Raw genomic sequence first — 14,728 nt, forward strand, 5'->3', positions numbered from 1 at the left:
ATTTAACCAGGTAGGCAAGTTGAGAACTAGTTCTCATTTACAATTGCAACCTGACCAAGATAAAGCAAAGCAGTTCGACACATACAACGACACAGAGTTACACATGGAGTAAAACAAACATACAGTCAATAATACAGTAGAAACAAGTCTATATACGATGTGAGCAAATGAGGTGAGATAAGGGAGGTAAAGGCAAAAAAAAGGCCATGGTGGCAAAGTAAATATAATATAGCAAGTAAAACATTGGAATGGTAGATTTGCAGCGGAAGAATGTGCAAAGTAGAAATGAAAATAATGGGGTGCAAAGGAGCAAAATAAATAAATAAATACAGTAGGGGAAGAGGTAGTTGATTGGGCTAAATTATAGGTGGGCTATGTACAGGTGGATCCTGGACTTCCTGATGGGCCGCCCCCAGGTGGTAAGGGTAGGTAACAACACGTCCGCTACGCTGATCCTTTTGGACCTTGACTTGGTGCTCCGGTACAGTTGTTGTGCAGTAGCATAGAGAACAGTCTATGACTAGGGTGGCTTGAGTCTTGGACAATTTTTGGGGCCTTCCTCTGACACTGCCTTGTATAGAGGTCCTTGATGGCAGAAATCCTGGCCCCAGTGATGTACTGGGCAGTACGCATTAACCTCTGTAGCGCCTTGCGGTCGGAGGCCAAGCAGTTGCCGTACCAGGTGGTGATGCAACCAGTTTGGATGCTCTCGATGGTGCAGCTGTAGAACTTTTTTAGGATCTGGGGACCCATGCCAAATGTTTTCAATCTCCTGAGGGGGAATAGGAATTGTAATGCCCGCTTCACAACTGTCTTGGTGTGTTTGGACCATGATAGTTTGTTGGTGATGTGGACACCAACGAACTTGAAGCTCTCAATCTGCTCCACTACAGCTGCATCCTCGATGTGATGGGGACGTGCTCGGCTCTCATTTTCCTGTAGTCCACAATCATCTCCTTTGTCTTGATCACGTTGAGGGAGAGGTTGTTATCCTGGCACCACAGTGCCAGGTCTCTGACCTCCTCCCTAAAGGCTGTATCTTCGTTGTCGGTGATTAGGCCTATCACTGCAAATTCAATGATGGTGTTGGAGTCGAGCTTGGCCATGCAGTCATGGGTAAACAGGGAGTACAGGAGGGGACTGAGCACGCACCCTTGAGGGGCCCCCGTGTTGAGGATCAGCGTGGCAGATGTGTTGTTACCTACCCTTACCACCTGGGGCCTGCCCGCCAGGAAGTCCAGGATCCAGTTGCAGAGGGATGTGTTTAGTCCCAGGGCCCTTAATTTAGTGATGAGCTTTGAAGGCACAATGGTGTTGAACGCTGAGCAGTCGTCAATGAATAGCATTCTCACATAGGTGTTCCTTTTGTCCATGTGTGAAAGGGCAGTATGAAGTGCAATAGAGGTTGCATTTTAGCTCAACTGGTAGGCTTGTGTCACTGGGCAGCTCTAGGCTGTGCTTCCCTTTGTAGTCTGTAATAGTTTGCAAGCCCTGCCACAGCCGACGAGCGTCAGAGCCGGTGTAGTACAATTCAATCTTATGTTTGATAGTTCGTCGGAGGGCAGAGCGGGATTTGTTATTAGCCTCCAGCTCTAAAATTTAGCTCAGTGCGGATGTTGCCTGTAATCCATGGCTTCTGGTTGGGGTATGTACGTACAGTCACTGTGGGGACGACATCATCAATGCATTGATGAAGCCAGTGACTGAAGTGGTGTACTTCTCAATGCCATCAGAAGAATCCTGCAACATATTCCAGTCTGTGCAAGCAAAACAGTCCTCTAGATTAGTATTTGCTTTATCTGACCACTTTTTATTGACAGAGTCACTGGTGCTTCCTGCTTTAATTTTTGCTTGTAAGCAGGAATCAACCTGTGTTTTCCCGCTAATGTATTTTCAAACTATTGCAAAAGGCCTGTTTTGTCTGCATGCTGTTTACTGACAGATTTGCCACACGTTCCCGACTCTAGGCTATGCCTTGTTATTGGGGTAGGGGAGAACGGAACGAAAATACACTGAAATCGATAGAGCTAGAGACACCATATTTCATGACAAACAACTAATGTACAGTTGAAGTCGGAAGTTTACATACACTTAGGTTGGAGTCATTAAAAATAGTTTTTCAACCACAAATGACTTCTTGCCAAACTATAGTTTTGGCAAGTCGGTTCCAGTTCTCTGCTGCCAATGACTGGAACGAACTACAAAAATCTCTGAAACTGGAAACACTTATCTCCCTCACTAGCTTTAAGCACCAGCTGTCAGAGCAGCTCACAGATTATTGTACATTGCCCATATATAATTTAGCCCAACTACCTCTTCCCCAGACCTCCCGGGTGTCGCAGTGGTCTAGGGCACTGCATCGCAGCGCTAGCTGTGCCACCAGAGACTCTGGGTTCGCGTCCAGGCTCTGTCGCAGCCGGTCGCGACTGGGAGGTCCATGGGGAGATGCATAATTGGCCTAGAGTCGCTAGGGAGGGTTTGACCGGTAGGGATATCCTTGTATCATCGTGCACTAGCGACTCCTGTGGTGGGCCGGGTGCAGTGCACTCTAACCAGGTCGCCAGGTGCGCTGTGTTTCCCCAAACACATTGGTGTGGCTGGCTTCCGGGTTGGATGCGCACTGTGTTAAGTTTGGGTTGTGTTTCGGAGGATGCATGGCTTTTGACCTTCGTCTCTCCAGAGCCTGTACGGGAGTTGTAGTGATGAGACAACATAGTAACTACTAACAATTGGATACCACGAAAGGGGGTAAAATTCAACAACAACTCCTTTGCACCCCATTAAAATGTATTGACTTCTCCACCATGGCCTTTTTTTGCCTTTTCCTCCCTTATCTCACCTCATTTGCTCACATTGTATATAGACTTGTTTATACTGTATTATTGACTGTATGTTTGTTTTACTCCATGTGTAACTCTGTGTTGTTGTATTTGTCGAATTGCTTTGCTTTATCTTGGCCAGGTCGCAATTGTAAATGAGAACTTGTTCTCAACTTGCCTACCTGGTTAAATAAAGGTTAAATACAATTAAATAAATAAACATAGGGTCCTTACAGTGTAGCTCCTAGTTATCGGGCTGTGTGTCCAGATACAGTAGTCGAGGTTTTGAAGTGTTAGTCCCGAGTCCCAAATGGCACCCTATGCCCTACGTAGTGCACTATTTATTTATTTTTACCAGAGCCCTATGGTATAATAAAGCCCTGTGTAGGGAGTAGGGTGCCATTTGGGACACAGTTAACAGGATTGATAGCCCGAGGACCTGTACTGATGTAAGGTCAGTGAGTCCATGCAGACAGCTGCAGTAACGCTGGGAGGCCCGGGCCATAATGAGTACTATAATTTATTACATCTCACATCAGATCTTATCTAAAGGACACATTGTTCAACAGGCTAGTCGTGCACCACACAGGATATGAACAGGACTGGACCACTGTTTAGTGTGTGTGCGGGGGAAGGGTGTTGGTTGTGTGTGTGTGTGGGTGCATGTGCGTTGTGGGATCAGGGCAAAAGCGAAAGCCAATGTGTGTGTGCATATGTCAGTATGTGTGTATCACTTAAGTGTTCACGCTGTCAAAATCTTCACAACAGTTTATCCAATGCCGCTTTTACGAGCCTCCATCTGCTTGTGTGAGTAACACGGCCTCTACCCAAAAAACGGGGTTTTAAAAAGTGAACAAGCACCAACCTCGCCATGTATGACCCATTTAAATTCACTTTAAGTTGTGGTATCACTTCCCTGTCCCCTTATGTAAGACCTTTTGGGAGGCCTGTTCGAATACTTTAGAAATGCTTCGTTCCTGTACCGTCCTTGAAGAAATCACTGATCTGAATTGGTTTGATTGGTGAAAGTAATTGGTAGGTAACCTTGCTTTCGCCTATCCAATCATTTACTTTAAGGAAACAGGGAGGGAAGTATTTGAACAGGGCTCCAGTCCTACTAATGGTTTTTAACAAATACATATTTGTCTGCTTAGCCACATATCGTGGAAGACAGGGTGAGAGAGTGAGGAGCAAAAGTTATGAAGTTAAAAATAAAAATCATTCTATTATTATCAAACATCAAATGGCTAGACTTACACTTTCTATCAAGAAATACAATGCATCTGGAAAGAATTCAGACCTCTTCCCTTGCACATTTTGTTACTTTACAGCCTTATTCTAAAGTGCATTTAAAAAAGGTTTCCTCATCTATCTACATACAATACCCCACATTGATGAAGCAAACAAACATTTTTTAAAAACATTTTAGCAATTAAAAAACGGTTTAACAGAAATACCTTATATACAGTGCCTTGCGAAAGTATTCGGCCCCCTTGAACTTTGCGACCTTTTGCCACATTTCAGGCTTCAAACATAAAGATATAAAACTGTATTTTTTTGTGAAGAATCAACAACAAGTGGGACACAATCATGAAGTGGAACGACATTTATTGGATATTTCAAACTTTTTTAACAAATCAAAAACTGAAAAATTGGGCGTGCAAAATTATTCAGCCCCCTTAAGTTAATACTTTGTAGCGCCACCTTTTGCTGCGATTACAGCTGTATGTCGCTTGGGGTAAGTCCCCAAGAACACAGTGGTCACTCTGACAGAACTCCAGAGTTCCTCTGTGGAGATAGGAGAAACTTCCAGAAGGACAACCATCTCTGTAGCACTCCACCAATCAGGCCTTTACGGTAGAGTGGCCAGACAGAAGCCACTTCTCAGTAAAAGGAACATGACAGCCAGCTTGGACCTTGCCAAAAGGCACCTAAAGGACTCTCAGACCATGAGAAACAAGATTCTCTGGTCTGATGAAACCAAGATTGAACACTTTGGCCTGAATGACAAACTTCACGTCTGGAGAAAATCTGGCACAATCCTTATTATGAAGCACGGTGGTGGCAGCATCATGCTGTGGGGATGTTTTTCAGTGGCAGGGAATGGGAGACTAGTCAGGATCGAGGGATAGATGAACGGAGCAATGCACAGAGAGATCCTTGATGAAAACATGCTCCAGAGTGCTCAGGACCGTGGACTGGGGCGAAGGTTCACCTTCCAACAGAACAACGACCATAACTGCACTGCCAAGACAATGCAGGACTTGAACCCGATCGAGCATCTCTGGAGAGATGTGCAGTGACACTCCCCCTCCAACTTGACAGATTTTGAGAGGATCTGCATAGGAGAATGGGAGAAACTCCCCAAATACAGGTGTGCCAAGCTTGTAGTGTCTTACCCAAGAAGACTCGAGCCTTTAATCGCTGCCAAAGGTGCTTCAACAAAGTATGGAGTAAAGGGTCTGAATACTTTTTTTTCATTATACATTTTCAAAAATCTCTAAACCTGTTTTTGCTTCCTCATTATGGTGTGTGTCGATCGATGAGAAAAATAATGTTATCAATTTTAGAATAAGGCATAATATGTGGAAAAAGTCAAGAGGTCTGAATACTTTCAGAATGCACTGTAGATCAGTAATAGTTCCAAAACAGATCAGATGTTCTGAAAATAGACCCTGCAGGGGTTGTGTGTGTTTATAGTGACTATATTAAATTATATGGAAAATAAGGTTTTTACTTCCATTTGAGAATGCTACAGAGGTAGGATCTTAAACGTCCTTGGGATAGGGGGCAGCATTTTCAATTTTAGATGAATGGCGTGCCCAGAGTAAACTGCCTCCTACTCTGTCCCAGATGCTAATATATGCATATTATTATTATTATTGGATAGAAAAGTTTCTAAAACTGTTTGTATGATGTCTGTGAGTATAACAGAACTCATATGGCAGGTGAAAACCTGAGAAAAATCCAACCAGGAAGTGGGACATCTGAGGTTTGTAGTTTTTGAACTCAGCCCTATCGAATACACAGTGGGATATGGGTCAATATGCACTTCCTAAGGCTTCCACTAGATGTCAACAGTCTTTATGAGAGCTCTTTGAGTCAGTAGTGTGGCAGAGTGTCACAGCCTCATGACGCGCGGTCACGAGAGAGTTAGCTCTCGTTCCATGGCTTTTCTACAAAGTCTACAGACTTTTATGATAAAACATCCTAAAGATTGATTCTATACTTAGTTTGACAAGTTTCTTCGACCTGTAATATAACTTTTTGAACGTTTCGTTCAACTGGATCAGATCGCGCTTTTGGATTTGTTTACCAAACGCCCTAACGAAAGAAGCTATTGGACATAAATGGACATAAATGATGGACATTTTCGAACAAAAAGAAAAATCTGACACAGTGGTTGCATTAAGGAGAAGTGTATCTAATGTTCCATGCATAACACTAGAATTTTCATCAACATTTATAATGAGTATTTCTGTGAATTCATGTGGCTCTCTGCACAATCACCGCATGTTTTAGAACTACTGAACGTAACGCGCCAATGTAAAATGAGATTTTTTAAATATAAATATGCACTTTGTCGAACAAAACATACATGTATTGTGTAACATGAAGTCCTATGAGTGTCATCTGATGAAGATCATCAAAGGATAGTGATTAATTTTATCTCTATTTGTGCTTTTTGTGACTCCTCTCTTTGGCTGGAAAAATGGCTGGGTTTTTCTTTGGCTTGGTGGTGACCTAACATAATTGTTTGTGGAGCTTTTGCTGTAAAGCATTTTTAAAATCAGACACTGTGGCTGGATTAACGAGAATTTTATCTTTAAAATGGTGCCTAATAATTGTATGTTTGAGAAATTTGATTCATGAGAATTCTGTTGATTTGTATTTGGTGCCCTGTAATTTCATTGGCTATTGGCGAGGGGTTCCGCTAGCAGAACGGGGTTCACTGAAAGCCCACAATAACACACAGTTATATTAATGGTATTTCACATTTCATGTTTCCTCCTGTTTTGGCCAGCTAACTACCTATCATTATGGACTAAACATTCAAATCCTGTTGCTGCATTATTTTGCTGTGATAATATTGTTCAAATTAAGATCCTACTTCTGTATTTTCAGATGAAACCACTGAAAGGGTCACTATGCAGAATGGCCTTACAAGGTGACATACTGTAACTTTACCCTCTTCCCTGTATGGTGCACTACTTCTGACCAGATCCAAATGGTCCCTGGTCAAAAGTAGTGCACAATTTAGGAAATAGAATCGCATTTGTGACACAACCCCAAGCTCCATTCAGAGCTTCCTCCCACAAGTGGTTATTTGGTGGTGTTGTAATGAGAAGATGATTTTGTAAGTTCTGGTGGTACAGGGTTGTGTAAATTCAATTTTAGGACTGTGTTTTGGAACCTTTTTAGAACCAGGTATGGTCTTTCTTCTTTTTTATTTTTTTATTTTACATAGCCCTTCGTACATCAGCTGATATCTCAAAGTGCTGTACAGAAACCCAGCCTAAAACCCCAAACAGCAAGCAATGCAGGTGTAGAAGCACGGTGGCTAGGAAAAACTCCCTAGAAAGGCCAATACCTAGGAAGAAACCTAGAGAGGAACCAGGCTATGTGGGGTGGCCAGTCCTCTTCTGGCTGTGCCGGGTGGAGATTACATTAAACCGTACACTTTATGGAGGACTATATAGTTGAAAACTAGAACTTGAAAACAGACTAAAACGAAGCACCATCTGAGGGACTAGTCATTAATATCCCAGGGCCCAGTGCCGGTCCTAGGACCAGGAGTTGAGGACCACTGATAGTAGGGATGTTGGGATTGGCGAGGGTGTTCTTCGTTTCTTAGTGCCATAACTCTGAGAAGTGATATTTATCCAAGCTGTTCCCATTTATTTCGGGGATATTTTGGTGCCATGAACACAGGACCAGTGGTCCTCAGGGTTGAGCAGGGGTCACTGACCCGGATGCCCAGTGAGAAGCACTTTAGCCAAGCCAGGGCTGGGAGGATTCAGCCTCTGGTTACAAGAGGGGATGGAGGTACTAGAGGTGGCCGGGCCAGCTGCTGTGTGTTAGCCTGTCAGAGTTATCACTGTAATGACAGAAGCTTCACACACTGCAGAGTGAGCCTATAGATGATGCATTGGTATACTTTTCCATTGACGTAAAATTCTACTGCCGTGCTGCAAGCTAATGTCTCTGCTCTATGGCCATTTGCGGAAAATGTGTGCTACATAGAAACTGTATGACTGTGTTACAAGGATAAAATTTTACATAGAGTACACCGGTTACCATGTCTTCAGAGTTGTCACACCCATTGAAACTGCCCCCCAATTAGGATTTTTTTTCAATAGAAAACCTACAAGAATTTCATGGAATCGGTCATGTAAAGATGTTGAATTTGGCTGCAGGTTCCTCAAAAATATTGACCTCCACTGACAGTATTTACCTATAATTTTGTAACTAGACCCAAAGGTTGTTGATATCTCCTTTCTCCAGAGTCGGCAGACCAAACACACATACTGGAGAGTTAAGGCCCACTCTTAAGCCTTCATTAGTGGGATCTCTACGTCTCTGGCCCGACCCCCTCTCTCTTTCTCATGGGAACCTTCCTGCCTCTACAATGGACAAACAGGGTTAGCACTCAGTGCTGGTCGCACAGGGGTTAACTCCAAAGATCAGAGGTCGCAGGATCACAGAGCTCCACAATGCCGCATGATTGTTGATTGTTGATGCTGGGGCGGGCGTTGAGTGGGGTGGGGGAGCTTGGCCTGGGCTTGGAACTTTTGAGAGCTTTAGATAGCCTGATCAGCCACATGCCATGACTCAACACATTAAGACTGCTGCAAGGCAACGATCTGTCTTTCAATCAGTCACTCAGTCAATTCTTTCGTTTCCATTTCAATTGAAATCTCAGTCATTAATTTCACTCATTTCCATTTCTTTTGAGATTCTCTTGAAGAAAGATATATTTTTTTGTAGTTCCAAAGAGTCTAGATCTAGCTGCTGTCATTCAATCAGGAATGTATTGATGTGATCCTTGGGACGTCCCTTCCCTAAACCCTAATCATAACCTTAACCTCTACACTTACCCTAACCCAGTGGCAGTCGGTGGTGTTTAAGATGAGGGAGGACGATTAATTTTATTGGATGACTGTCATTCATATTCCATTCACCCAGCTCAATCTAACATCGATAGGTTTAGGCTACTACATGATTCTCACATTTTCCTTATACCCATCATCAGGTTGCTACCACTTAGCCTATGGATGAAAGTTTACAGCGTAGTTGCACAGGTCGAGATACATTTGATTGTAATCAAGGTGAAAGACAGTGACACATTCAATAACGCCTTGCACACTCTTGCCTGCATCTAGCTGATCTAATGTATAACCATTAGTCCAACAGTTGCAAATGAGAGATTCAATTGAACAAATTCAGGTTCTTTACCCCTGTTTATCCCAGTTTGCTTCAATTTAAGAAAGTTTTTCAACAGAATTGGCAAAATGAATACACCCTTGATCACCCCCAAACAAAGTTTACTTTCACAACAGCCACATACAAACAGAATGATCACTTTGCTCATTGTAATTCCTTCTCGCTTCTACGTGGTCTCCCCCTCTCACCCTTTCCCTTTGCTTGTGGACTTCAGTGCACAACACCAGCTGTCTGTGACCAAGCCAAACCTTCATATCATAACTCTACACACAGCCTCTCACATCATTATATATTAGCTAACTTCATAGTCAACATAGGTAATAGAATTAACGCGTTAGTAAACCCGCTACAATCATGCAGTACAGTGTAGTCAGCAAGCAGTTCAGCACTTACACTGGCAATAAATTAATAAAACCAAAAGCTTACCTTGACTTGGAAGAGCTCCAGTGTTGGATAGACATAGCCATCCCTCTCTGTTTCAACCGGGTGTTTGACTAGGCTAAACTAGCTAGCTATCACTATCACTGGCTAGTGATAGGTATATTTCATTGTACTGTTTTCACTATCTCTCTCTCTCTCTCTCTCTCTTGCTTCTCCTTCATTTTGGAAGAAATTCATTAGTTCAAAACTTTTTATCTATATATATATTTATATATATATATATATATATATCTGTTTTTCTCTCTGTTTGAGTCAACTACTCACCACATTGTACGCACTGCAGTGCTAGCTAGCTGTAACTTATGATTTCAGTACTAGTTGCGTTCTCTGTTCTTTTGATTATGTAGACAACATGTCAGCTCACGCTGCAAGAGCTCTGATAGGTTGGAGGACGTCCTCCGAAAGTTATCATAATTACTGTGAAAGTCTATAGAAGGGGGTGAGAACCATGTACCTAAGTCAATGTACCTAGAGGAGGAGGGAAACTAGCTGTCCTCTAACTACACCATGGTGCTACCCTACAGAATGTGGAGGTGAGGAAGGTGTCCAATTCTCCCGTGTCCGGGAGAGAGGTGGCCCGAAAACTACTTGGATTACGTCAAGACTCCCATAGTGTGGCAGACTACGCAGTAGATTTTCGCACATTGGTCGCCGAGGTGCCTGGAATCCAGAGTCCCTGTTTGATACCTTCCTTAATGGATTGTCGGAGGAGATAAAAGACGAGCTCGCAGCTCAGGAGTTACCTTTGGTCCTCGATTCCCTCATAGCCTTAACCATAAGGATTGATGGACGTCTACACGAACACAGGAGGGAGAGGAGGTCTTTTCTCGGTCACATTCGCTCCTTTGCTTCCAAAAAAAACAGTAAGTCCAGGAAAGTCCCCTCGGGAATCATTGGGGATGGGCAACTCATTTACTCTGGAGCCTATGCAACGGGGCAGAGATAGGCGACAGTCTCAGGAATGATTACAGAGGCTTAACTCCAACTGTTGTGGTGCAACAGGCCAATTTAAATCCACCTATCCAGTAAAAGACCAGACTCATCAGTTAGGTACGTGTAACATGGTGGGCCATACTGGGAGTTTTCTAACTCCCATTGCTCGTACCCCCTTCCATGTTATACTGTTGTGGGGTGACCTGTATAAATCTCTCTGGGTGCTCATTGACTCTGGGGCTGATGAGAGTTTTATGGATGCTAATCTGGTATCGGATCTGGGTATCTCCACACAACACACAAGCACTGGACGGACGCTCCATTAGCAGGGTCACTCACAGTACTGTTCCCATTAACCTACGGGTGTCAGGCAATCACAGTGAGTCCATACAGCCTCTTTTCATCGAAGTTCCCCATTTTCCTGTTGTTTTGGGTTTTTCATGGCTCCAGAGTTACAACCCTGCCATTGACTGGAATACTGGTGCTATCCTGGGTTGGAGCCCATTCTAATACTTATATTGCCTTAAGGCGGCGCAGACTGCCCCGGGGCGTCCTCCTATGGGTTTCAGTAAAGCCTCAGATTTCTCTGTTGTTCCCGTGGAGTACCAGGACCTCCTGGAGGTTTTTAGCAAGGCTCGTGCCACCCCCCTTCCTCCGCGGCATCCCTACAATTACCCTAACGACCTCCTCCTGGGCACCACACCGCCTCATGGCCGGCTATATTCCTTGTCTGGCTCTAAGACCAAGGCCATGGAGGAGTACATTGAGGACTCTCTGACTGCTGGGAGTATTTGCCCTTCTGCCTCTCTTGTCGGCACATGGTTCTTCTTTGTGGAAAAGAAGGACAAGACCCCGTTTCCATGTATTGATTACCGGGGCCTCAATGACATCACGGTCAAGAATTATTAACCTCTGCCATTCCTCTCCTTGGCTTTCGAACCTCTCCAGGGGGCTACTATCTTTTCAAAGTTGGACCTCTGGAATGCCTACCACCTTGTTCGGAGACACGAAGGAGACGGATGGAAGACGGCCTTCAACAGTACCTGGTCATGCTGTTTGGACTCACCAACACTCCCGCAGTGCTCCAGGTCCTAGTCAACGATGTGCTACAATACACGTTGAATCGATTTGCATTTGTCTACCTCGTCTTTCATGTCCGACAAGTCCTTCAGCGCCTCCTGGAGAACCAGTTGTTCGTGAAAGCAGAGGTGTGAATTTCACCGCTCTACTATCTCCTTTCTGGGATATGTCATCGCGGAAGGGAATGTTCAGATGGATCCTGAAAAGGTGAGAGTGGTCGTGGATTGGCCCCAACACACATCCAGAGTGCAGCTGCAATGTTTCCTGGGGTTTGCTCATTCTACCGCCGCTTCATTCGGGGCCACAGCACCCTGGCGGCACCCCTCTCTGCACTCACTTCTCCCAAGGTACTCTTCACATGGTCCCAAGCTGTTGACAGGGTGATTGTGGACCTTAAGCATTTACTACAGCCCCCATCCTCATCCAAATGGATCCGTCCCATCAGATTGTAGTTGAGGTTGACAATTCCGACATTGGAGTGGGGGCTCTCCTATCCCAGCGGTCTACATAGGACCAAAGGCTTAATCCCTGTGCCTTCCAGTCCCATCGTCTCAACACCACAAAGAGAAACTATGATGTTGGGAACAGGGAACTTCTGACGGTCAAGATGGCGCTGGAGGAGTGGAGGGACTGGCTGGAAGGGGCAGGACATCCATTTTTGGTGTGGACTGACCATAAGAATTTAGAGTATCTGTGCACAGCCAAGCGCCTCAACTCTGTCACACCCTGCTCTGTTTCACCAGTCTTTGTTCTTGTCTTCACCCCCCCAGGTGTCGCCCATTATCCCCAGTGTATTTATACCTGTGTTCTCTGTTTGTATGTTGCCTGTTCATCTTGTCTGGTCAAGTCAACCAGCGTGTTTTTCTGTGCTCCTGCTTTTCCCTAGTCTCTGTTTTTCTGACCCTTTGTCTGACACTGAACCCGCCTGCCTGACCATTCAGCCTGCCCTGACCTCGAGCCTGCCTGCAGCCCTGTACATTTCAGACTCTAACCTGGTTTATGAACTTCTGCCTGTCCTCAACCTGCCTATTGCCTGCCCTTTGTGTTTTAACCTCTCTTGGGTAGGGGGCAGTATTTTCACCTCTGGATGAAAAGCAATAAATTGCCTGTTACTCAGGCCCAGATGCTAGGGTATGCATATTGGTCGATTTGGATAGAAAACACTCTAAAGTTTGTAAAACTGTTAAAATGATGGCTGTGAGTATAACAAAACTGATATGGCAGGCAAAACCCCGAGGACAAACCATCCCCTCCCCAAAAAATCAGCTTACCACTGTTTTCAATGTCACTTTTATTATAAGGGGACATCCTCCAGATTGCAGTTCCTAGGGCTTCCACTAGATGTCAACAGTCTTTAGAAAGAGTTTCATGCTGGTTTTTGGAAAAATGAGCCAGAAATTGTAGTTTTTCTGGGGGGCTCCCATTTTGGCTGTAGTATTTCCAAGCGCGTGGAAGAGAGCGTGTTCTTTGGTATTTTCCTCCGGTAAAGACAATAACGATTCTCCGTCTTAAATTGTATAGTTTATTTACGTATTAGGGTACCTAAGATTTGATTATAAACGTTGTTTGACTTGTTTGGAAAAGTTTATTAGTAACGTTTGGGATTCATTTTGTATGCATTTTGATGGAGGGAAACTGGGTGGATTATTGATTGAAGCGGGCCAGCTAAACTGAGTGTAATGGATATAAAGAAGGACATTATCGAACAAAAGGACCATTTGTGATGTACCTGGGACCTTTTGGAGTGCCAACAGAAGAAGATCATCAAAGGTAAGGCATTTATTATATCGCTATTTCTGACTTTAGTGGTGCACCTGCCTGGTTGAAAATATGTTTTTGTATGCGGGGCGCTGTCCTCAGATAATCGCATGGTGTGCTTTCGCCGTAAAGCCTTTTTGAAATCTGACACAGCGGCTGGATTAACAAGAAGTTAAGCTTTATTTTGATGTATTACACTTGTGATTCTATGAAAGTTAAATATTTATATATAATTCTGTATTTATATAATTCTGTAGTTTGAATTTCGCGCTCTGTAATTGGCCAGGTGTGACGCTGGATGTTGGCCAGGTGGGACGCTACCGTCCCATAAGAAGTTAATAACTATCAGAGGCTTCTATGTCTGCATCTGGGTCTCGCCCAGTGTCTTTACAGTTTTTTATCAACTATTTGGTGACGTAAATATATTTAGTATAGTTTCATCTTAAAATAATAACTTTTTTAAGGTTTCTCTATTTTTATGTTATTCACTGAGGAGGATGGTCCTCCCCTACCTCCAGTACCCTAACCTTACCCTTACCATAACCATTTTACATTTCAACTTCAATTGGATGATCTCAGAGTTGGATGTCCAAAGAATCCCGGTTAGCAAGGACTAACATATTCTATTTTTATGTTATTCACTGAGGAGGATGGTCCTCCCCTACCTCCAGTACCCTAACCTTACCCTTACCATAACCATTTTACATTTCAACTTCAATTGGATGATCTCAGAGTTGGATGTCCAAAGAATCCCGGTTAGCAAGGACTAACATATGGATTTGTAAGGGAAAATGCATGTAGAAATTGAAATTAGATATTGATGAAACATAATCAATATCTATGCAATTATTAAATCTTAACATAATGTATGTGCATGTGTAACTTCCACATTCATGTAAATCATATCAGATGTGGGTGGGATTAATGCCAGAATTCAATTTGAAAGTGCAAGTCTCAAGTTAGTTATGAATGGACTGCACACATTTGCAGCTGTTACTGTAAGAGCTGCTGGGCTTGCGACAGTGACACAGAGAGAGATAAAGAGAGAGCGAGTGGGAGAGAAATGTTGACCTCTTTCTACTGGTTACACATTAACTGTCTTCATTCACACTCCCTAAAGCTGACAGTATCCTCTTTCTCCTCCTTTAATCTCCAATCACCTCAAAACAGAATGAGCAGTGAGGCCAGCGGTGATTGATGCACACAGACACAAACACACACACACATACACCTCATCATGAATGTCAATTAAC

The sequence above is a fragment of the Oncorhynchus kisutch genome, linkage group LG21 (assembly GCF_002021735.2).
Source record: "Oncorhynchus kisutch isolate 150728-3 linkage group LG21, Okis_V2, whole genome shotgun sequence".
Lineage (NCBI taxonomy): Eukaryota > Metazoa > Chordata > Actinopteri > Salmoniformes > Salmonidae > Oncorhynchus > Oncorhynchus kisutch.